The sequence below is a fragment of the Micrasema longulum genome, unplaced genomic scaffold (assembly GCF_059751315.1).
Source record: "Micrasema longulum isolate JH-2025_06_02 unplaced genomic scaffold, ASM5975131v1 h1tg001048l, whole genome shotgun sequence".
Taxonomy (NCBI): domain Eukaryota; kingdom Metazoa; phylum Arthropoda; class Insecta; order Trichoptera; family Brachycentridae; genus Micrasema; species Micrasema longulum.
This window is the reverse complement of record NW_028278236.1, coordinates 548,810-572,498: the sequence shown is the minus strand read 5'-3', so window position 1 is coordinate 572,498 and position 23,689 is coordinate 548,810. Positions and strand designations below refer to the sequence as shown.

At 31.9% G+C, this 23,689-nt stretch overlaps 4 long non-coding RNA genes across 10 annotated transcripts; 3 read left to right on the top strand and 1 right to left on the bottom strand.

Moving 5' to 3' along the window:
* The first annotated feature begins 11,673 nt into the window (after positions 1–11,673).
* Positions 11,674–12,892, top strand: LOC148277346 (uncharacterized). 3 transcript variants are annotated; one of them, XR_015823526.1, is made up of 3 exons: positions 11,674–11,840; positions 11,954–12,130; positions 12,295–12,892. It is a non-coding gene; the product is annotated as an uncharacterized LOC148277346 (long non-coding RNA). The 3 variants fall into 3 exon arrangements; XR_015823525.1 differs by having other exon boundaries at positions 11,681–11,840; positions 11,954–12,143; XR_015823524.1 differs by having other exon boundaries at positions 11,954–12,892.
* Positions 12,893–13,745: 853 nt separating this feature from the next.
* LOC148277345 (uncharacterized) lies at positions 13,746–17,430 on the top strand. Of its 2 annotated transcripts, none has more exons than XR_015823522.1 (3): positions 13,746–14,445; positions 16,052–16,172; positions 17,169–17,430. It is a non-coding gene; the product is annotated as an uncharacterized LOC148277345 (long non-coding RNA). The 2 variants fall into 2 exon arrangements; XR_015823523.1 differs by having other exon boundaries at positions 16,052–16,193.
* A 524-nt stretch (positions 17,431–17,954) lies between these two features.
* On the bottom strand, positions 17,955–20,305 carry LOC148277344 (uncharacterized). Its single transcript, XR_015823527.1, has 2 exons — positions 19,515–20,305; positions 17,955–19,368 (listed from the first exon to the last, which is right to left on the bottom strand). It is a non-coding gene; the product is annotated as an uncharacterized LOC148277344 (long non-coding RNA).
* A 736-nt stretch (positions 20,306–21,041) lies between these two features.
* On the top strand, positions 21,042–23,592 carry LOC148277343 (uncharacterized). 4 transcript variants are annotated; one of them, XR_015823521.1, is made up of 4 exons: positions 22,014–22,152; positions 22,446–22,507; positions 22,654–22,678; positions 23,010–23,592. It is a non-coding gene; the product is annotated as an uncharacterized LOC148277343 (long non-coding RNA). The 4 variants fall into 4 exon arrangements; XR_015823518.1 differs by lacking the exon at positions 22,014–22,152 and having other exon boundaries at positions 22,371–22,507; positions 23,010–23,132; positions 23,332–23,592; XR_015823519.1 differs by lacking the exon at positions 23,010–23,592 and having other exon boundaries at positions 21,042–22,152; positions 22,654–22,790.
* Positions 23,593–23,689: the final 97 nt, after the last annotated feature.

Genomic DNA, 23,689 nt, shown 5'->3' with positions numbered 1-23,689 from the left:
TGATATTCGTATTCATTTAACTGTTACTTATATTCTTAACTAAATGCCTAGTAAATATTCATCATCACACTGATCAACTGTTTTCTCATTGATTGTTTAAAACGTAATATGAACAAATATGTACCATTACAACAATTTTCATATTTGATGTGATAAACCTTTGTAACAATGGAAATTGAGAATGTTTATGTCCAGTCATATATATATAACTTGCCGAAAATATGTATTAGTCTAACAGTAATAATATATTTAGGTTCTATTTTGTTGACTGACTTCTAATAATTATAATTATTCATCTTTATTGTTTCTTAATATTATTTTGTTGATACTCCGTTCTAACCAGTTCACTCTATAACTGGATACTATTGTTAAGTTATTTAATTTTGTTATTTATTACTTAATTTGAAATATTCTTCAACGTTTAAAGGTGTTTTATTATATTTATGAAAATACATGCTCTTACAGTTTTTACTTTTAAATTTTAAAAATAAAGTTTTCCTTAACTCTATGAGAATGATATACATATTTTGATTTCTACATTTATAATAACTTCATAAGGAGCCTGTGTTTTTAGTTGAACAATGTTTATTTCCAGAGCTGCTGTTTAATGTCATAACGTAAAAAATGTATTAATTTAAATATTATTTTATTATACTTTTTAAGGTTTTAATTTTTCTTAGTTTTAAGTATGTTTTCAGCCTGTATGGTATATGGCCATTTTCGTGTTTTTATTATTCCAGTATTTGCTCTTAAATTATTGTAAACTGTAATGATTCACAATTTTTTAAAGAATGTTTTAATTTATTTCATTTTTATTCATTGTTAGAAAGCATGTATATGGTGACCAATATAAATCTAATTATTTATATGTTTTCAGAACTTAATAAAAGCTTCTTCAGGTAACAATTTTATTTTAAGATTATTTTTTTCACATAGTAATCTGCCATTTTTCTTTAAAAAATACAAAATGTTTATTTGAGGTGTTGAACTTTAGGCTGATTTAAAGAAGTTATTTTTTAGTGCAAATTAAAAACAAAAACGTTGTGAAAATGTCCTTTACATATATAAAATATAAAAATACACGAAATTATAAATTTTGTATTTGAAGCACTAACTTTGTAGTTATTAAAGCAACATCTTTTACAGTGATGGACATTTTTATCTTGGAGGTCATGCGAACAAGCAAAATTTTCACTGGAGTCATACAATCCGAGGGAAATACATAAACAACCATTGTATAGTCAGAAAATAACTGTTTGGGGCTCTATTTCAGGTAGAGGAATAATTGGCCTTTCTTTTTAAAGAAAATATTGTGTTCCAGTGGTAACGGTAAATTCTTAGAGATATTGTGAGATGATCATCAGTTTTTTTCAAAAAGATAGCGCTTTCTTCAATAGAAACAGCTGGTTTCAACAAGGCGAGCACTACTGCACACTCTATGCATTAGGGTTTGTCACGCTCCATACAAGAAAAATAGACTATGTATTTTTGTTTTTGGTGTAATAGGTCTCAAAAGTTGTATTAGTTATGGCAATAAAAAAAGCAATAAAAAAACATGTTTGGCTCGCTAAAAAGGATTGAAAATTCAAAATTTAAGCAAATTATTGCTCTGAAAGAAGTTAAATACATATTATATGAAAAAATGAACAGTTTTAAAGCTTTTTTTTAAAACATAAAACATCATTGATTGATTCATTAAAAAAACAAAAACGCAGAATCAAAATAAATTTATTACACATTAGGTGAACATAAAAAATAGCACATTGGACACAAAAATACAAAAATTTATGTGAGTTTTTAAGGCAGTTATTAGATTTTTTAAATCTTATTAATAGATAATAGAATATAAAGATTTTATACATTTAAAAAGTACATGCAAAAAAAAACAAACTTAATTTAAAATCTTAGAATTTTGTGTGGCGCATACAAAATTTTCTCGCATTTTGTCCCCCCAAGACATCGCATCTTTCCGCTGACTGTGTGACAGGGAATCTTAAAAAGTCTAACACCTTAACATTGTACTGGTTTACCTGTTGCACTAACACTACTGACGTTATGGCTTGCAAAATCCCTAGTTCTGTCAAAACAAGGTCTGTATCATGCCGGTCAATCAAACCATGATAATTATCACTTTTAAAGTTTAATTTAGGAGTGAAGAATGCTCTTTTTAATCCTGAAAAAATTCAAAGAATGAGATTGTATGATTCTTTTGCAAAAAAGTATTTTTTTGAAGTCGTTGTTGATTATCATTAATAGTAAAAGATTCTCAGGATGGGCAAAATTGGTACAGCAACTAATTCAGTAACCTTATAATTTTTATCTTTTCAAGATGAAAATACAGCTTTCTTGAATATATGTATATTTTAATAGTGCCTTCTGAAGGAGAAACATGGCCAAGATAAACTGATCCGGTTCCTGCACCAGAGTTATGTGCTCTTCATCCTTTATTAGTCGATAACATTTTTACTTTTTTTTTATAAAGCAAAGATATCTTTGCGTCCGTTAAAAAACAATCCTTCAATGTTTGGATAGTTAGATTTTTTTTCAAAATGAAATCTTCATTTATTAGTAGTACTTTTCCCCTGTCATCTGAAGAACATCTCCCATCCACCATCAAAGATGTTACTACAGTATCTCTGTTTAAATCACGTCTGAAGAAACATCTCCTTTCTCTTACTTAATCTCTCCTCCTTTCCTCTTTCCTCTTTTTTCCTTTTTCCCATTGAGTAATAGTATTGATTTAAGGTAATATATATACAAATACATTTATATATATTTTTGTATATCTTTAGCTTTATTTTGTCTTTTTTTTCCATTGAATATGTTTTCACTTTAATTATAAAAATGAAAACTTTTATTTTATTGGTTGGTTGGAAGAAATTGCCATTTGGCAATAAGCCCGCCAACGTACAATTAAAATTATGTACAAAAAAAAAAGAACTATCAGAAAGATGCAAAAAAACTGAATGTAGGGAAGAGAGGAGAAGGATAAAAAAGAACTTTAAAAGTTATTTATCTGAATTCAAAAGTGGAAAGAAATGACACACCCTACTATGCATGTATCTATGGATGCTGTAAGAGATTTATTTCCAAGAAAAGTGATCTCTCAGTTTGGTAACATCTCTTGGCCCGCACGATTGTCTGATCTCAGTCAATGTGACTGTGGGGCTTCCTCAAGAGCATTGTTTACCAAAACCAATCTTAAAAATGTTAGCTAGGTTGTGAGAAATTTGAGCAATCTCTGCCAATGCATATAGAAAATATGGGTGAAAAATTGGAAGAGTTCTTGCATCTGAAAGGTTGGCATTTAGAAAATGTTGTAATTAAAAACTAAAATCCACATTCATATACTTGAAACGAAATTATGATTTTTTAAACAACTTGTAGATTTATTTTTATGTTTTTTTTTAATGTTTGAAATCTGCCACTGGAAATCCTGTGGAAGTGCATTTACTTAATTATGGTATATCCAAAAGATGAACCTTTGCATCCCAAAATCTTGTTTGTAGAATTCATGATTTATTAACTATTAAATCCCGCTGGCTCAAAAAAATACACGTGTGGCAATGGTGGGTCAGATAAGACCCAGTTTTAAAAGTCGCCTTTTTGTTATTTTTAGTGAATAAAAATGACTCTTCTCATAATTTATAATTTTCAATACTACTGGGTCTAATCGGACCCATCTCTGGTGGGTATAAGGTAATAAGCTAAATTTGTGCTTGAAAAAAATGTTATCAACATGGAATGACGTACATGCAGTTGCGTTCACAGAGTTTTTTATTTAGTATAAGTAATCAATCTTATCAAACAGTTTCCTTCACTAGTCACATTAGTTTGAATCACTATGCTGTAGTTAATATCGAAATTACCTAAACTACATGAAATATCCAAATAAATGCCAAATTATAGGATATATTGCTACGAAATCCTTTTTTAAAATATTTTTATATTTTCATTTATTACGGTTGCTACACTCGAAATTAAATCATTTTGGGCTCTATTTGACATTCCCGTAAATGCACTACTAGATAATTGCAAGTGATTTCCTAAGATACGGTCATATTTAGCTAGCAAATCAATAAGTTCCAAAAAATTACCTTTATTATTTTTATTAAAAAAATAAACGCGGAACATAAATACTCTAGTTTGTATAATTATAAGTTCATATGGAAGAAATAGGCATTTGTAGTTCGTGCTTCTGCCGACCCTGGCCGATAGCGGGGCGCTGATCGGTAAAATACACTACTTAACCGAATTATCTCTGGCGCATTTTTCAAATTTTAAAAATAGTTATAATATTTTTGCTATTATTTTAATGAAATTCTAGTAGGGTAGGCACTGCTTATGTGCTTTTATGGAACGCACGCCACTGCGTACATGATAGTGATAATAGTGACATAGACTATAATTTATTTTATAGTCTACCGATTTGGCAGATAAATATTGTAAGCCAGTGTAAAATATAACTTGGTTAAAATGCTTAATACTTTTAGTTTACATGAAATTTATACTTTGTCTAATTTATAAATACAGGTGATCTCACCGTATGACATTTCAAATTAAATATAATGCCATTTTTTAGTCACAGTAAATATCACACACTATGTTTTGGATTCATTATTCATATATTTATCTATAATGAAATAATTTAATGTTTCATCTTCCAATATAATATGTATGTAAGTGGGGTTGGGGTAGTTCATAAATTAAAACTATCAAACTAATAATTTTCACAAAATAAAGTCTAATCTCTGTAAACACTACATATTCACTTCTAGTTAATTTCTTTAGATATTGAAAATGTTTTCTCTTCCTGCTGTAAATTATGTTATTTTCATCAAAAAGTCAGTCAGTCAACACCTTTATACGTATATGTAGTTATGCGAAAGCTTATTTATTCCTTAAGTTTTAAAAATACCATGTGGCTCTTTACACCTGATCTTAAAAAAATATCAGTGTCGGCGTCTCCGATACACTATTGAGAAACACTTTTATTAAATAAAAAGTAGAATTCCGTTCAATAACACTTCCGATTGAATGACACGTGTTATTTTTTTCTTCAATAACATACATAACATTCAAAAATGAAGAAAAAAAATTTTTTTTAAAGTTCATGTTTGTTCCAAAAAAATTTTTCAGGCAACAGTGGCAAAATCAACTAAAAAAAAACAATAAAAAAATTATATCTCAGAAACAGTTCACAATTTATTTAACACATTTGCCTTTTTTTACAGGCCTTGGGGTGTTCTACATTTTTTTTTACTTCAAATATTTGGCCACCTGTATGTACACTTCATAAAATAAAAAAAAATAACACTAAACATCTTTCATCAATTACATGTGAACACCAATAATAACAAAACATATAAATGCATACACATATTTGGCCTTTTTCTATTACTAGGTACTAATATTATTTAAATATATTCAAACTAATTATAACAATTTAAAGGGTTTTTCACCCTAGAACATTTCCTAGTCCCTGGACTGGTACCTGAAGCGTGAGACTGATCATCTTACCTTCATGTAACAAAAATTATCAAGATACACTGCTATTGGTGTGCCAATGCAGTCCCCTATGCACCATAAGGTGCGGAAAGGGAGCGATGATGATGATGATGAATATTATTAAATTTGGTAAGGTATCCAAAATAAAACACGTTTATTGGATTTTCATTGTACTTTATTTTTTATAAAATATACAAGAGGGTATATTTTGACACGTTTTGTCTTGTTACAACATTTTCAAATGAAAAAACAATGTTTGAAAATGTCCTAACAAGACTAAATGAGTCACAATAATATACCATCTTCGCCCTCTTGTATATTTTATAACAAATAAAGTAATTTAATTATGTTTAATAACACATGTCTCAAAATTATATGAAATGTCTCCCTCGGCATGGGACACCCAGTAACCCCAGACCTTTAATGTAAAAAAGTAATACATAAATTGTAAAAGAATAAATAAAAAAATGAATAAATAGTAATAATGCGCTCCGATAGTGTTCCAAATTTTTCGTTTGGTTTTTGATTTAACAGCAAACGTATAACGGATTGTTTCGGTTTGTGCTTGCAATTCTCGACCTTAGTACCTACCAGTGGCGAACGGTGATTTTATTTACAGGTAAGCTATAAAAAAATATAATTTTTTGTACCTACATAATATAATGTAAGTTATTTATACTATAAATTGCTATTGTTTTCTGTGGTTCTGTGTGATACAACAACTCTCATCTATGAAATCAACTCGACTACGTAACTTCGTGATATAATATATTGTGTAGCTACATTATCCATTAATTTAACACATAATTTATATAAAAGTTAATAATTCAGTCAGTATTAGGTATTCTCATAACGATTGAAATGTCAACTGGCTGACTTGTTCTAGAAATTAATAATGCCAAAAATGGCCGCGTCGAGCGCCATGTGTGTTGCGAGTCATATTATTTATTTATTTATGCTTTATTAAGTTAGTTCATAATATCTTAAGAACTATTATAAACTTTTAATAACATTACAATTCATATGTCAAAAGTATCATCTCAAAAAAATAGTCCGTAAGAAAAACTGTTTGAAGTACCGTTTTCCAAATCAAGGATCTTCAAATAATTTATGTAAGCTGCATGTTTAATCTAGGAGAAAAAACCCGCTTTATATGAAAAAATAAGCTAGAATAATTGGCTAGTCTCTTGGCTCACCACAGGCGCTGGCCTCGGTTTATTAATATTATTTATATTAGGTTGAAAATACAAACGGAGGAAATGATTTAAATTAAATAGTGATTATTTATTTGTTTTTTGGTAAATAAAGCACAGTAAAAGATTATTATGGTTGGTCAAATATAATGGTAAGCTGCGCATAATCACTTCTATACATGGTTCGCCCCTGGTACCTACGGCCCGTTGTATTGCTGTAAACTGCAGCTAACTTCTTGATTTATAATCATAAAATGGTTTTGGTGACTATGAGCTGGTGACGTATTATTACACTGCACATACATACACACTTATACCCAGTGCTCGATTTCAGGCGGAACGCGGCGGAACGGCGTTCCGGAACCTCTCTCTGTAAAAAAACTAAATTATTTGAAAACAGTTAAATTTAACTGATTTATTAAACTTATGTTATTATCTATTATCTATTACGGTAAATTAACTCGCAATTTATTAATAAAGCATATAATTGTAGCTCGAAGCTAACAGATAAACAGATAGACTCATCCGCCGCCGCGCACGTGCAGTATAGCTTCCTCCCCTCCAGGGCTGGTATTCCGAACGCGTTTACAGCGCGCTATAATGCGTATTTAGTACGTAAAAACGCGCTATACCGCGCTATAATTTCGATTGGAATACCAGCCCTGGTTAGAGATAGACTCGTCCGTCTGGCGTCTACTCCCCACTTCGTTCATCACTAGATGCTCAGTTGATCAGTCGTAGTCCCGTAGTCGGGAGTCCGTGTTGTCCTGTACTGTACTCTACTACGCGCTACCCACTTGCACACACGGTCTTCTTTTATTTATCTCTGTTACGTTACTGTTACGTGTTATTGTTGTGAAATAAGATGAACAAAAAGTTAACCGATTTTTTTTTACCCTCGGGTGATACTAAGAGACTTAAGCGAACCATTGATTGTGAAGACAACCTCACGCAACCATCTTCAACGACCTTACAACTGTCAACTAGCACTGAAAAGGTAACCAGTTCAGATTCTGACGAACATCACTCTAAAGAACAAGGACAAAAGGTTGAGTGTAACGACAATGCCTTGCCAGATTGTTGGACTAATTTTCAAAAAACTGAATTTTGCGAAAAATATCACTGGTTGTTAATTAAAAATGGAAAGTTAGGATGCAGTACTTGTAAAAAAGTAGGGATCTTATCTGTTAAGAAAAAAACAGGTATGAAAATTTCAAAAGAATGGGCAAATGTTGAAATAGACAGTTATGGTGACACTAAACAGAAAAAGCAAACGTCTTTAAGGAAAAAGATTTTTGACCACAAAGAGAGTGCTGGTCATAAAGCAGCTGCTGAAATCCTAACCGAAAGTAAAGACGGAAAACTGGAGAAAACTATTTTGAGACAGAACTCTCATGAAAAAGAAATAACGGGGAAAATTTTCCGAACGGCGTACAAGGTTGTTAAAGAAAATCAGTCTTTTAACAATTTTGAAACGGAAATTGATTTGCAAGAACTAAATGGGATTAACATGGGTCGCATTTTACACTCAGACAAAGCCTGTGCTAAAATTGCTTTGCATATCAGTAAGGAAATGAAGAAAACCTTTGTAGATGAAATCATTAAGAATGATACAAAACTTGGTTTGATAATTGATGAATCCACGTCCTTAAGTAATAAGTCAAGTTTAATAGTATACGTTCGGTGTTCTTTGCCTAAAACTGGTATGAGTGGCTCCACTAACGTCTTTTTGGATCTAATAGAACTAGATGGCGTTACTGCTACAGCTGTTTTTGACTCTTTGATGAACTGTCTTCGGTCTAATGGAATATCTGACGTATTTTTAAGTAATAATTTAACAAGCTTAACTTGTGATGGTGCTGCTACTATGATCGGTAAGCACAAAGGCGTTGCAACATTATTTCGTGAGAAATTTCCTTCTGTTATTGTTTGGCACTGTGCAAACCATAGACTTGAGCTGTCAGTGTCAGACGTTATTAAATCTGTTTCAGGAGTTAATAGGTTTAAATCTTTTATTGACAAACTCTATGTTGTCTATCATGCTTCACCAAAGAACAGCAGGGAACTTCGAAGCTGTGCAACTCTTTTGGATACAGAAATTTTAAAAATTGGAAGAGTCTTGAGCACCCGTTGGGTGGCATCTAGTTTTAGATCTGTGTCAGCTGTTTGGACGTCATATGAAGCATTAGTCCAACACTTTAAAGAAGCTTCAAATGACCCGTCTAGAGACAGCAAAGATAAAAGTACTTTTTCCGGACTTCTTAACAAAATCACAGAAACTAATTTCATTCTAGACCTGGGATTGATGGCAGATGCTTTGCAAGAACTTTCAGAACTAAGTGAAGCTTTACAACATCGGAATGCAGATTTGAACTATGCGAACAGAAAATTGCTAATCACAGTTGGTTTATTTGAAGAAAGAAAAACAGTTCCAGGGTCCTACTCAACAATGGCTCAAGAAGCAGTAAACAACTTGTCTTTTTTCGAGGTTCCTCTCCACACAAAAGAAGGGAGATCAGACAATCAGCCGTTGAACCCCAAAATATTTTACGAGGCCCTTAAAACTTCTATTGAAACGAGACTACTTGATGACAAAGATGTTGAGTTAGCTACAACTCTTGAAGTTATGGATACCAAAACCTGGCCGACGAAACTCCCAATAAGTTTTGGGGAAAATGAAATGAGGAAACTTGCTTCCAGGTTCAAACTTAACGAAAGACAGTTAATTACAGGTTTACGCGAATATATCTACTCCAGAGAGTTACCAGAAAGCCTCAATCCTGTAAAACAATCAATTGACTCGGTTGCCATTTCATCAAGTGAATGTGAAAGAGGATTCTCTCAGATGAACTTAATAATTACTCCGCTGCGATCTTCACTCAACATAAGAACGGTTTCTGGCCTGATGTTTTTGAAAATTAATGGACCTCCTCTTAGACTGTTTGATCCAGAGAAGTATGTTAACTCTTGGCTGGTTTCTGGACACTACTCGGCGCTAGCTGTCAAGAGTAAGGAAAGATCAAGAGAAGGCAAATACGAAGAAAACATGATGAAGTTTTGGAGTATATTTTAAGAACAATTTTTGAAACAGTTATGTTGTATTGTTTTACTGCTTTTCATTATGTTTATTAACATGTTACATACATAAACATGTATGTTTATTAACTGAGAAGTAAAAACAGCCTAAAAATGCGTAATTTTAAACTGAAATTTTGAAAATTTTCCGAGGGCCCCCGGACCCCCCTTTAGCTGGGGGGGTATGGAATACCCCCCAGACCCCCCGGTGTGTCCGCCCTTAACAGAGTTCCGGTACCTCAATTTTTAGAAATCGAGCACTGCTTATACCCTCCAATTTAAATTTTCATGCTCATTTTTGATTTACTTCAAATTTAAATAGAAATTTATTTACACTTATTATTTTCAACTTACACATTTTACCATATTAACTACAAAAAAAACATAGGCACAAATTTTTAAAACACTGTCGGCCTCGTGGTGTAGTAATTAGCGCATTTGCCTACCATACAAGCATACCAACATGGCTGAAGTAAAATATTTATTTTTAAATAGGCGTTTTTACACTAAAATATTTCATAGTCCCTGGACTGGAACCTGAAACGTAAGACCTTCATGTAACAAAAATGATCAAGATACGCTGCGATTGGTGTACTGATGCAGTGCTCTGTGCACCATTAGGCCCGGAAAGGGAATGATAATTATGATTTTAAAATTAAATTCAAAATAAAATAACTTGGTTTAGTCTTTTTTTTTTCACTGTTACAAAAAACACTGTTGCAAAGGCAAAAAGCCGCAACTTTAGTTGCAGCAGTTTAGCGTAACAGAGCTCAATGCATTCCTTAAGTGGCCTCTATCATATTCCGTCACCTGTTTTGTAAATTGATGTTTTTTGTAGATATTTCTTGATGAAACTCCAGAAATGATTAAGATAAAATTACAAATTAAATCATCAATAAAACTTCTTAGTTTAGTTGAACTTTTCTTTAATTTGATCAACGAGCACTTTCGCCTAAGAAGGCATCTTCAGGACTGGTGAACGAAGAAGTTTACCTATTTTGTTGTCAAAAAGCCGCAACCGCGGACTTCGAAGGTTAAAGATCTAGGCATAACTTTTGTGAGTTCCCTGACATTTCATGATCAGATCGAAACAGTTTATAGTAGTTGGTTGAAGATGTTTGGATTCGTCTTGCCAGGGTTTTTGGTAATACACGAGTAGGTACTGAGAAATCTTTATAACTCGTTGGTGCGAAGTAGACTCGAGAGTGGCTTAATGATTTGGGGACCGTGGGAATTGAAGTACTCTTATGGTGGAGAGGGTTCAGAAAAATTTTCTTCGGTTTCTCTACATGACCCAGATAGCAGTGAAACTTGGTACAAACTTGATTTAAGTTTGATGGAAGGTTGGTTAGGAAAATTCGATGCGGCAAGTTTTTATCAAAAGTTGCTGGAATATTGTTATGACAAATTTGAAGCGACAAGTTTTGACCAAACTTGCTGGAATCTTGTTATGTCAAGAATGGTATTTCAAAATCCGAAAGTCATATAGTGATGATCAACACATTGCCATATACATAAAAATATGGAAAGAATTCCTTTTTTATATTTTTTTATTTAAACTGTTATATTTAATCCCAGGACTTTTCAACAAGACCGATTTTTTTTGGCACCACAACATGCCGTGAGGCCCAATTACAGTGGTGAATTACAGCACGGTACGCCAAGCCTTAAGAAAATCACATTTAATTTTTGTGTTCTCACCAGGAATCGAACCCAGAACATTCCATGTGTGAGCCAAATGTCTTAACCACTACACCACGGAGGCCGCCGAATTAAATTAGTGCATTACAAATATCCAAAAAAGTGGTTAATTCCAAACAACATTCAGATTGGCAATACTATCAAAGTCATAGAAAAATGATATATTTCACCGTTTTCGTCCGTGGGTTTCATGTTATTTTTAATTACGCATTTATCATCGGACGTTTTTCCAGCGATTTGAAAGCTTTTTATGCTGTCGAAGTGTTAATACTCAGTTAAAAGGATAAACTATTGATATGGCACTGAGGAAAAAACAATAAACATGAGTTTTTGTTGCACTGTCACTCGACAAAACCTTTAAAAGTAAGTGTGATATTAATATCTCATCCACTGCATAGTGCTTACAATAGTTTAAACTGATTAATTATTAAATATCACAAACATTATACTATTATTGAATTATGTTTTATTTACAGAACGAAAAGGCTGTTGATAATATATCAATATAATAAACCAATACTTTAACCCCAGAGGCTCTTTTACTTCACAAATTTAACAGATGGAAGAGTTGAGGAAATGAAGATGTTTAAACATAGGCAGAACGCTTAATATTTCACAGTTTGTAAAGTGGCCACTTCAACCAGCCAATGACAGTACATAAGCCCAGTAAATACCTAGACTTCCATTTGTCCTTCCCAAAATGTTTTCCCTTTGTTGCAACAAATTTTGATTTGAATATCGGATACTTTTTACCATGAGAAATCCCACTAGTCGAAAAGCTAGTAAGTCATAAAACAGTTTTATTTATTTGTTTCAGAGTTGAGAGACAAAAGAATGCACCGGACTCTGATCTCCAGTCAATTGACATAAATTATTTGTCATCACATCATCTGACTTTCTTGGCAAAAATAGCCCGTAATTTTTATTATTTATTCAACATAAATATACCGAGTAATAATAACAGGATATTTTATTTAATATTAAATTTTTTTTGAAGCTTCGTGTTTTTTGTTTTTTGGTTTGTGTTTTTTTTCCTTTTTTTTGTTTTTTTTCCTTTTTTTTTTGTTTATTTTCCTTTTTTTTGTTGTTTTTTTTTGTTTTTTTTTCTAAATAAATCCAAACATCATGCAAGTTTGTTGGATGGTAACTAGGAAGTTTGCCTTAAACTTGCCTCAAGTTTACAGAGTTGCAATCTCAAACATGGGTCAAGCTTGAACTCTTGATACTTAAAACTTGATACAAGCTTGAGGCAAGTTTAAATTGCTATTTGGGAAGGGAGTGCGGATATTATTCATGGCTTTATCCCACTGAGTTCCTCCAGGATATGCTTGGTTACAGCAGTTTGAAGACCAGAAGGAATGTGTATTTAACTACGCACTTCTTTCGATTGTTGCGCGGTATTATTGACAACCCTGAAATTATGCAGAGCATTAGCTTTTATGTGCCGGACCTTAAACAGCGTCAGCATAGACTGTTTCACATTCCAATATACAGGACCAACCTGCCAATGGTTATGCCTCTTGGAAGGGCTATATCCATATTGAACAATATAAATTTGGACATTAATATTTTTCACATCTCTGAGGGAGTTTTTCGTTACAAGATTCTCTTACTTTTTTAACATATTATTTTCTGGATACTATGTATACTTATGTGTTCTTTTTATGTATACCTAATTTTACCAAATTATTTTAATTATTTCTTTTCATTTTGTAATGTACATATATATGAATAAATAAATTTGAAATAAAATTGAAATTGGTACACCAATGGCAGCGTAACTTGATAATTTTTGTTACATGAAGGTAAGATGATCAGTCTTACGCTTCAGGTGCCAGTCCAGGGACTATGAAATATTCTAGTGTGAAAACACCTTTTTTAAATCAACATATTTCATATCAACCAGTCGGGAATTAAACCCGAGACCTCTTGCATGGTAGGCAAACGCGCTGACCGTTACACTACTAGTTATATTATAATGCAGGTCTACCAATGAACAAAATGACTCGCCTACAATCTGTATTGAATGCCGCAGTGAGACTTATTTTCGGAATCTCTAAGTTCAGTCATATCACTCCACTACTTCGGGAACTACACTGGCTACGTTTACCACAGAGGGTCGAATACAAACTATGTTGGCTTATGTATAAGTCACTGCACAACTCTGCTCCGGAATATCTAAGGGAACTATGCATTCCAGGGGTGGTATTCTGAACCACTCTCGTGGGCCTCTCTACCTCGTTAAAATCATTTTGGTATCCTGCAGTGGTATTCTGATCACTCTCGACACCCACGAGATGATCTCGACTTTCGGACGAGAATATAACGTGGTGTAATTTAGGGATTTTTATTTTTTGAACGCGGTTAAACTTGGTTTTCTATATGGCAATTCTGATGATTACATGTCAAATTACGTAAATGAATTCGAACACATAAAACCAAAAATAATGATTTTCAATAGAAACATTATTGTGACCTTAAGAATGACCCAAAATACTTAATTATGTTGAATTTACCAAACCTCAATCGTTATTTCTCGTTATTTAGACGGTTTTATAATTGACGTTTCATAGTTCGATATCTAACCGCAAGAGCGTGAGTGGCGAAAATGAGAAAAAATACTCGTGCGCATGCGTCACTGACGAGATGAATATACCTATTACAAAATATAACGCTTTTGCTATCCTGATGAAAATTTATAGCGTTTGCCATGTGGGGTATTTATTTTTTCTACACGCGAAACTGTACTTTTTATATTGCAACAATGCAAAACATAAACAAACATACAGTGACAGTTCAACTACTTTTGTAAATGATAAGTATGCCCCGGATCTGCATGTCCTTAGGGATTTTGTTTATTTTTATAGAACCTCTGTGAAATATCTACTGTACTCTATAGAAACTTACATACGAACCACAGCGTCCCTAAATGTACATCTTGCGCGACAACAGGAATCATCATTTGAAGGTATGTTTATCTAATTCGGTATTTTAATCAAACTTATATATTGTGTACGGTTTAAACCTACCTTACGAGTTTTTCTCAAGTTGTTAATCATTATAATATTTATAAATTGTAAAAGGTTAAGAATAAGCAAGTGTTAGTAAAAAATAAACAAACCACCAAGCCGTTTTCCCCGGGACAGCCAGAGGATATACAACACACATGCGTTTGCAGTCATACAAAATCTCATGCATGTGTGCTGATTTTTCCAACTTTTGAAGTATTACCATATCCGCAGTGGTACAGCAATACCGCTACTGCGAACTGTTAGTTTTAATTGTTGATATTCGTAATGTAAATAATTATTATGTATGTAAATACTTATCGTTTCAGCAGTATTTTTGTTTGGTTAAAATCGCAAGTAATATATTGACAGCTTTTATGTTCCCCTTTAATTTTTTTGTTGATAATTAGGCTTCCCGCCCACTAGGCAGCTCGGCTGCCGCAGTCAAAATTTTGCAAAGCCAGTTAAAGCAGCCAGCCTGACGGCCAGTCCAAATAAAATGGATGTGGAAGATGTTTTTGTTTACATTTTATCTCGTAAGAAACGCAAACCAAAAAGAAGATATTGAATTCATCCTTTACTTGAAAGGGTTCATTTCAAAATTATTTTATGGATCTTCTGTATCGAAAGTCATTGCAAATTCGTTTCATAAAATACTTCTGGCTGCTACGACAAGTGCGCGGAGACTGAGGCAGTCACATACATTTGCTTTGTCTCGTTCTGGCTGCAGGCAGCCAGTTGGCTGCCGTGCACGTCAAACGCGTTCTAATGGCTGCCGCAGCCAGGAATTCTTGGCTGCCTAGTGTGCGGTATCTAATAAGCCGTCATATGTAGTATTAGCTGCCGCAGCCAGGCTGCCTAGTGGGAGGGGAGCCTTACAAATTATTGCCGTACCGCCCGTACCACTGATGAGATCCTTCTCAAACAATTTGTTGGGTTCGGTCATGCCATCTCTTTCTTGGTCTTTGTTCATTAGTCTTCCTCATAATTAATATTTATTTTATTAGTGGTTTAGTGGTGGTATTTCAATTTTATTTATTCATATATATGTACATTACAAAATAGAACATCTTAATTCACACATATAGAAATAATGAAAATAAAAAGGTAAAATTAGGTATTTATAAAAATAACACAGGTATACATAATATCCAGAAAATAATATGTTAAAAAAGTAAGAGAATCTTGTAACGACAAACTCCCTCAGAGACGTGAAAAATTACAAATGTTTATTAAGAAACAATGAAAGACAATTGGACATGCATACACATAAGATATTTAATTTTGCTAAACCCATCACCCTTTGTAATAGCTCACAGCATGTGTTATAAAAAGGATACAATGTTATTAAAGTTATTGTAATATAATATAATTTATGTTATGAATACTGGTGTTTAAATATACCTTTGTACTAAAACAAATATTATATCAATATTAATAATAATAGTAGTAAATAGTAAGCTCTATAAATGTCTAGACTTTTAATGATATTATCTTCTAAAAAAAATCTCATTCTCTTATAGAACATCTGTAAATAATTTAACCTTTATAAGTGTATTTTTTCAGATTATATTAAACCAGTAAAGCGGATCCTTCGAAGGGATGATATCGATTGGCTCTTTAAATTTATGCTGTAATGGAATATATGGATATCAAACTATAGGATATATTCGTCATCTGCTTGGAGGTGGGACACGTTGTTTATTAAGTAATTCAAGTTTTTTTTGCACTCTTGAAAATTCTCATTTTAAATTTTAATTTACTAAAAAATGAAAGATAAGTGGTACTTAAATTCACAAATCTGAAATAATCAGTAGCAAGATTCGTCGCTACACCTTTATGACTGATATCTTTATTATAAAGATAAATCTAAATAAAAAAGGATACAATACTTCAGTTATCATTATATAAATTGTAATATAAATATTTTTATAGTTAAGATACCAGTCTGGGTATTAAAGATGTTGTAAAAACAATGAAATATCACTACCTACACAGTTATTATACATTTGTATATTTAAATATCAATCATCATTTATTTCCATATTAAACTATTTATTAGATTTGCTTTAAATAATACCCAATTTGTTATTTTTTCAAACGTTTTTTTATTACCAAACAGATTAAGAGCCAAAGTACATATAGTATATTGTATTAGTTTAAAATTCATATTATATTAAATATTTTCTCTACAGCTCACGTTGGCATGTCCTAACAAAAGGAAATTTGTCACCATATGGAAAATACAAAGTTATACCATTACATATGACATCGCTTATATCATTTTGAATATTTAGAATTAATCAGCTTACACATATTTGAATTGCAATATCATAATCACAATACCTACAGACAACTTAAAAAATATTACCTCTACTGCATAATAATTTGCCCTGAGAAATAAAACATATAAATCACAAAATATAGCCTTCAAAGTTTTCTTTTTAAAAGGTTTAACAATATGCGGAATAATTAAGGTGTTTGATTTTTGCGTGTACTGATGAACTTTAGTACAATATACAAAAATATGTATATTGGCAGGTTTATTGCAATACCTGATGAATAACTTCAAACTAACCTAAAGAAGATATATTTTACTATTTTAAGTGCTTATTTTAGTATGTCATTTTGTAATAAATGTAATTAAAAATGTATTGTAAATTATATAATTTTTTATTTTTAGCAAAGAGGAAATATCAAATGTTGCAATTTGGTGTCAATTTTTAACACCTTTATGATCATCTGAGAAAATGGGAGTAAATATGTGGCAGAGCAGAAAAGCGGACTACAGAAATGAGTCTACAACAACTACATCAAACACTCAAACCTTTTCTCACAAATGTAGAGCATTAGCTAAATTCTAGTTAGTTTTTTGTAGTTCTTTTTTATTATTTTATACCTAAAAACTTATAAACTACAGTGCAAGTACTGTTATTGAAAAAATATTTTGGTGTTTTAGTTTCCTTTTCACACGTAATTAAAATATAGTCATATCTCACACATAAATATTTAAACACATATTTCAAATATAAGGAACCTTAACGTTATCACTTTCACCGGGAGAAATAAGGGCTCTGGCCAAGAATTGTATTTACTTTAGTTTTACGAAAACAGTACATTTGAAATTATTTTTATTTATATTACCTTTTGTTACAAGAAAATGTATTTTCACATCCTCTCAACGCGTTTGCTTATCATGCAAGAGGTCTCAGGTTCAGTTCCTGACATGGTAGACATGAAATATTTATTTTAAAAGGTGATTTTACAGTACAATATTTCATAGTCCCTTGACTGGCACCCCAAGCGTACGATTGATTATCTTTTCTTTAAGTAACATAAATATCAAGATACGCTGCTATTGGTGTACCAATGCAGTGCCCTATGCAATTAGGTGCGGAATTGAAATGATGATGATGATTACCTACATTTATTTATTCTACGGTATAAAAATTTATTATATATTTATATATTTTTTAAAAAGAGATTTGTGTTCTTATGATTTACTTAAACATTTAATTTTGAGGGCCATTTTCGACGTGTTGTAAATAACTCTCTATTAGAAAATAGGAATCAAGTTGGGATGGAATGGGATTCTAACCACGGACCTTTGAACCGTGAGTCCATGACGATAGTCATAGGACCACAACCCAATTTAACTCAATTGATTCACAGTTTACATATTAATGTACTGATTTTTTTTAGGCTGTTGCCGTGTTATGCCATAATAATAAGCATAGGGGAAAAAATCTAGTGAAATTAAAATAACAATATTAAAGTCCAAAAAAAATGTAAAATACACATAAAAATTATAAAAAGTTACAAAAATTAAATTTAGTCGATTAAAAAAAAGTTTTTTTTTTTACTTTATTAATTATTTGTGCATGTTGTGTTCACATTTAATTCATGAAAAATTTCTAAACATAACAAATTTTGATATTATACCAATTTATTGTATTGTTCATTATTTGTAAGCCATAAAAAATAAAATAAAAACAATCTTAAATGTTAATATGCATATTCAACATAACATTAAAAAAAAAAACTACAGAGTATGGATATGGTACCATAGTGAAAATAAATAAAACAATGTTATGAGTACGTCCAAATACTTGCGGACTGGCTGGATTTCCTCCCTAGGGAGAAATAATTTAATAAAATTCAATTTGGTCATAAGCCCTGTAAATGCCCATACTTCCATATTCTCTTCTCAAAAATGTTTTCCCTCTCTGTTGCAACAAATTTAGAATAAATTGATTAAATATATTATGCTCTATTATTCCTTTATGGCAACCAACAATGAACTCAAATTCTAGGAAACATAATATTGCATACCCTTTGTCCGTGTCCAAGCTGACAAAGGAAACAGTTCTGCTTGAAAAATGAAAGCAGAACCCTGGACGAGCGTTTTCGGCTTTACGGCAACTCTTATGTAAATTCTGGAAAAGGAAATTGGGTAGAGATATGTCTGCCTCGTAGGGTAGTAGTCGGAGCCTTTGCCGACCGTGCTTGAGGTCCCAAGTTCGATGCCTGGCAGGATCAACAGAAAATATTTATTCTTAACGTTCACTGCAATGTTTCAGTCCCTGGAATAGCACCTGAAGTGTAAGATTGATCACCTCACCTTCATGTAACCGATGATGAAATATGCTGCATTTGATGTGCCAATGCAGTGCCCTATGCACCACATGGTGCGGATAGGGAAATGATGAGATACCTTACACAACCTTAATGAAAATAATTAGTGACTTTATTTTTTGGTTTGACACCTTTTAATAATTGAGAATGTCAGAAGAATAAGTATATTTCAACGATATGGGATCAAACAAACAGATCTTGCACTGGTTCATTTTGTACTTACACATTCAGAGATTGTGACAGCAAATCTGAAATAAGGATTTAAAATTTATATGCATTTTGATTTGATATTTAAACCTTACAGCTTCAATTATAATTTGAGCAAAAAATGTTCTTGCATGTAATGATTCATTATGTTATCAGTATACAGACATATAATTACAGTATTACTAACCATTAGAGCGACATCTTGTCCCAAGCATTGAAATACAGTAGACTTTCGCACATAATTGGTTCTTGAAAATGTGTGCGAATGTTGAATGTTCGAAAGTCGAGGGATGTAAAAAATATGTATTTTTTAATTAAGTTAATGAGGTGTTTAAGTGCTTTCAGGTGATTCTTTATAAATTTTTCAAGAGTTAATTAAATACTTCCATATTTTTTGTTTTCTTGATAAAGAGTTCTATATAATAACATGCTGTATTTAATTTTCAAAATAGATAAGGCTTCATTCATATTTTTTAGTGTCAAAGACAATTTTATCAGATTTTTCCTTACATTAACTGTGTATTTCATTTACCAGTTGTTGCAATTAAGCAGTCATTTGACAGAGGTTCTGAGTGATATTCAATTAACTCGTTAACATCTTCATTGTTGAAGTCCTATACTATATCATCTGTGATAGTTTCCAGAGTTTCTTCAAAATTCATCATTTGCGGGCACAATTGTTGACAGGAACCTTTCATTTTTTACTTTTTTATTTCAGCCCACAAGTATCCAATATTGTTTATTGCGTTCCATATATTATAATTCTACTGAAATTGTCTTAATGTAGGTACACCTTCCCTGTCAGTTTCCTTAATGACCTGATTTATTATTTTCCTCATAACATATTATCTTAACATAGTTATCACTAGTTAACCGAGGGAGCACCTGCATGGAAGCGAAGAATGTTTGCATTATTGATAAAAATCTGTAAAAAACATAATTTATTTAAATGTCTGAAATAGTGAATTACGCAAAAGTAGAAAGTACAAAAGGCGACGGCCCCCCGTATGCCTTTGGGAATACTAAATAATCAATCAATGCATCGTCTTGTCATTCAATTAGCTTCAATATGGCAATCTTTAGGAACCTTTATAGCATGATTAAGATTCATTAAATGTGTATCCCGAGTTCCCTTTGATAATGTATGTATATATAAATTCATAATTAATATAAATTAGAAACGAATTTAGTGTTAAAATATAATAAACACCGACTGACATGCTCAAACTGTGCCAGATCTGGATCGAGGAAAAAAGACCTCAAATCGATCTGACTAATATTTTGACAGTATATTACGTGTTTAAATTGATTAAATGTATTAATTACGAGTACTTACCTGTATTAACTCCGTTATTTTTGACAAAGACTAAAAATGTCCCGACAAATTTAAAAAAACTTACGAACCTCCAATTTATGAGCACAAATGGATTTGTCGTAATTTGTATAATGGCGTCTTTTGAGTTTTTACAGATGACGCAATATATTTAATTGCCAATTTAGTAGCTCATAATAAAAAATAAACATACATTTTTAAAAACGAAACATCTCGCGGGTCGCATGTTTGACGTTTGCCAGATTTACAAGGTTAGTTTATTTGTGTGCTGTGCGCATGCGTGGTTTTAACGATACCTATTACGAGATTCGTTCAGGATACCAAAATGATTTTAACGAGGTAGAGAGGCCCACGAGAGTGGTTCAGAATACCACCCCTGAACGAATCTCGTAATAGGTATCGTTAAAACCACGCATGCGCAAAGCACACAAATAAACTAACCTTGTAAATCTGGCAAACGTCAAACATGCGACCCGCGAGATGTTTCGTTTTTAAAAATGCATGTTTATTTTTTATTGTGAGCTACTAAATTAGCAATTAAATATATTGCGTCATCTGTGAAAACTCAAAAGACGCCATTATACAAATTACGACAAATCCATTTGTGCTCATAAATTGGAGGTTCGTAAGTTTTTTTTAATTTTCTGGACATTTTTAGTCTTTGTCAAAAATAACGGAGTTAATACAGGTAAGTACTCGTAATTAATACATTTAATCAATTTAAACACGTAATATACTGTCAAAATATTAGTCAGATCGATTTGAGGTCTTTTTTCCTCGATGCAGATCTGGCACAGTTTGAGTATGTCAGTCGGTGTTGATTATATTTTAACACTAAATTCGTTTCTTATTTATATTAAATATTAATTTATATATACATACATTATCAAAGGGAACTCGGGATACACATTTAATGCATCTTAATCATGCTATAAAGGTTCCTAAAGATTGCCATATTGAAGCTAATTGAATGACAAGACGATGCATTGATTGATTGTTTAGTATTCCCAAAGACATACGGTCGGCCGTCGGCTTTTGTACTTTCTACTTTTGCGTAATTCACTATTTCAGGCATTTAAATAAATTATGTTTTTTACAGATTTTTATCAATAATGCAAACATTCTTCGCTTCCATGCAGGTGCTCCCTCGGTTAACTAGTGATAACTATATTGAGATAATATGTTATGAGGAAAATTATGAATCAGGTCATTAAGGAAACTGACAGGGAAGGTGTGCCTACATTAAGACAATTTCAGTAGAATTATAATATATGGAACGCAATAAGCAATATTGGATACTTGTGGGCTGAAATAAAAAAGTAAAAAATGAAAGGTTCCTGTAAACAATTATGCCCGCAAATGATGAATTTTGAAGAAACTCTGGAAACTATCACAGATGATATAGTATAGGACTTCAACAATGAAGATGTTAACAAGTTAATTGAATATCACTCAGAACCTCTGTCAAATGACTGCTTAATTACAACAACTGGTAAATGAAATACACAGTTAATGTCCTTACATTTCCTTAAAAAGCTGATAAAATTGTCTTTGACAGTAAAAAATATGAATGAAGCCTTATCTATTTTGAAAATTAAATACAGCATGTTAATATATAGAACTCTTTATCAAGAAAACAAAAAATATGGAAGTATTCAACTAACTCTTGAAAAATTTATAAAGAATCACCTGAAAGCACTTAAACACCTCATTAACTTAATTAAAAAATACATATTTTTTACATCCCTCGACTTTCGAACATTCAACATTCGCACACATTTTCAGGAACCAATTATGTGCGAAAGTCTACTGTATTTCAATGCTTGGGACAAGATGTCGCTCTAATGGTTAGTAATACTGTAATTATATGTCTGTATACTGATAACATAATGAATCATTACATGCAAGAACATTTTTTGCTCAAATTATAATTGAAGCTGTAAGGTTTAAATATCAAATCAAAATACATATAAATTTTAAATCCTTATTTCAGATTTGCTGTCACAATCTCTGAATGTGTAAGTACAAAATGAACCAGTGCAAGATCTGTTTGTTTGATCCCATATCGTTGAAATATACTTATTCTTCTGACATTCTCAATTATTAAAAGGTGTCAAACCAAAAAATAAAGTCACTAATTATTTTCATTAAGGTTGTGTAAGGTATCTCATCATTTCCCTATCCGCACCATGTGGTGCATAGGGCACTGCATTGGCGCATCAAATGCAGCATATTTCATCATCGGTTACATGAAAGTAAGGTGATCAATCTTACACTTCAGGTGCTATTCCAGGGACTGAAACATTGCAGTGAACGTTAAGAATAAATATTTTCTGTTAATCCTGCCAGGAATCGAACTTGGGACCTCAAGCACGGTTGGCAAACCCTCCGACTACTACCCTACGAGGCAGACATATCTCTACATTTTTCAAGCAGAACTGTTTCCTTTGTCAGCTTGGACACGGACAAAGGGTATGCAATATTATGTTTCCTAGAATTTGAGTTCATTGTTGGTTGCCATAAAGGAATAATAGAGCATAATATATTTAATCAATTTATTCTAAATTTGTTGCAACAGAGAGGGAAAACATTTTTGAGAAGAGAATATGGAAGTATGGGCATTTACAGGGCTTATGACCAAATTGAATTTTATTAAATTATTTCTCCCTAGGGAGGAAATCCAGCCAGTCCGCAAGTATTTGGACGATGAGTACGTCAACGTATAAACAATACAATAAATTGATATAATATCAAAATTTGTTATGTTTAGAAATTTTTCATGAATTAAATGTGAACACAACATGCACAAATAATTAATAAAGTAAAAAAAAAAAACTTTTTTTTAATCGACTAAATTTAATTTTTGTAACTTTAGATAATTTTTATGTGTATATTACATTTTTTTTGGACTTTAATATTGTTATTTTAATTTCACTAGATTTTTTCCCCTATGCTTATTATTATGGCATAACACGGCAACAGCCTAAAAAAAATCAGTACATTAATATGTAAACTGTGAATCAATTGAG